General features: G+C 35.7%; 1 pseudogene; it reads left to right on the forward strand.

The window, feature by feature from the left end:
* The first annotated feature begins 246 nt into the window (after positions 1–246).
* Positions 247–1,201, forward strand: LOC114032334 (annotated as a pseudogene).
* The last annotated feature ends 989 nt before the right edge of the window (positions 1,202–2,190 follow it).

Consider the following 2,190-nt stretch of genomic DNA (forward strand, 5'->3'; position numbering starts at 1 on the left):
GAAATCACCCATAAGGAAATATAATTATCAAAATGTTTTCTTTAAATTCCTGAAAGTAAGGTTAAGACTCTTTGATATAGTTTCATCTCCTCATTTAGCAAATGACCAAACCACAGCACTGTGATTTTTATAAAGTCACAGAATAGGCCTGAACCAAAGTCTCTTGACATCCAGCATACTGAGTATTCTCATCAGTTAACAACTGCTTCTTTTTTCTGTTCAGACAATCAAGAGAACTCCCCAAGCATGACCAACCTCACCATGGTTACAGGATTCCTCCTGATGGGCTTTTACAACATCTGGGAGCTGCAGGTATTACATGCCATGCTCTTCTTACCAGTGTACCTGGTGGCTCTGATGATGAACCTGCTCATTTTCACCCTCATCTTTCTTGATGTGCATCTCCACTCCTCCATGTACTTCTTCCTCAAGAACCTGTCCTTTTTAGATCTTTGCTTTATTTCTACCACACTCCCTAAATCTATCACAAACTCTCTATGTCATAACCATTCCATTTCTTTCATGGGGTGTGTATTATAGTCATTTTTAGTAATTTTCTTTGCAGCATCTGAGCTTTTTCTCCTCGCAATAATGTCCTATGACCACTACGTGGCAATCTGTCAGCCTTTGCACTATGAAGTAATCATGACCAGAGGGACTTGTGTGAAGATGGAGACTGTTTCCTGGCTCAGTGGAGGTTTGTTAGGGGCTCTGTATTCAGTTAATACATTCACTTTGCCTTTCTGTGGCTCCAAAGAAATCTATCAGTTCTTCTGTGATGTCCCTTCATTATTTAGGCTCTCCTGCTCTGATATACATATTAGAGTGGATGTGGCTTTGTCTATTGGGATTACTCTAGGGATTCTCTGCTTTATTTCCATAGCTATTTCTTATGGTCCCATATTTTCAACTGTGCTGAAGATTCCAATGACAGAAAGTCGGTCAAAAGCCTTCTCTACTTGCCTGCCCCATCTCATCATTCTCATAGTTTTTATCACAACAGGTGTCATTGCTTATCTAAAGCCAAGCAAGGAATCTTACTCAGTTCTAGATGTTGTTATCTATATTCTATACAGTGGTGCCCCCAACCCTGAACCCTATCATCTACAGCTTGAGGAACAATGACATCAAGACTTCTCTGATGAAACTAATAGCTGGGAAACACTTCTCACAGGGATTAACATTAAAACCTTTTCCATGACTATATGACTGTTTTATTTAAAAAGAAAGAAAAGTAAATCAGTTGTGGCCTTTCTGTGCTTACTGACTTGAACTCTGTCCTTGTTTGTCCATGTCAAGGTCGTTAGTTAGGGAATGCTGTCTCTTAGAGATTGTTAATAAATGATTTTCAAAATATATACACTCTGAGCGAATAACTCATTTTGACTATCATAAATACCCAAATTAACTATAAAGGACATATGAAGAAAGATGCTATCAGCATCCAGAGAAAGAACTGATCAAAAGAAATATGTATAGAATAATTTTACATACATATACTTATTTGTGTCTAATGGTGACCATCTCTAGGGTGGGGGGAGGAGTGAGGGAAGAAAAAAAGAAATTTACATGATAATTTTGTGGTATATTTAGAAGGAATAGTAAGATGTACAATTTTAAGATGTCTTAGGGGGCCTACTCTTCAAAACTTTTGGCTCAAAAATAGAATTCTCATCAACTCACTGATAAACCACAAATCAAAAAAAAATGAAAGTAATATGGCTAATGTGGAAATCTGTTTTGCATGATTTCACATATATAATTGATATATTGCTTATTTTCTCAGTGGGAGAGGGAAGGTAGAAGAATATGGAACTCAAAATTTAAAAATAAAAAATGTTTAAAATAAACTATTTGCTTAAAAAGAAAAAAGGTTGGTTGCAAATATCTATTTCTAAGTAGCATACTATCTGAAACATACTGAGTATTTAATAAGTGCTTTAGCTATATATTTAATAATCCACAGTCAAGCTCTTTCAGAGAAATTTCAACCTGAAATTCAATATACAAAGCCAACCCTGTTAAAATTTGCACCGAACCAATTCATTTTTAAAATATCATTCCTAGAGTCCCTGTGAAGTCATGCATTGTGTTCTTACAACAAATTTAGGGAGTAAGAGAGTCTTTTTATTTCTTTATTTTACTTTTTTTTTCTTTTAATGGACCAGATTAGGAGGAAAGACTGAAGAG

This window comes from Vombatus ursinus, unplaced genomic scaffold, assembly GCF_900497805.2.
Source record: "Vombatus ursinus unplaced genomic scaffold, bare-nosed wombat genome assembly UNPS02015415.1, whole genome shotgun sequence".
In the NCBI taxonomy this organism is placed as follows: Eukaryota; Metazoa; Chordata; class Mammalia; order Diprotodontia; family Vombatidae; genus Vombatus; species Vombatus ursinus.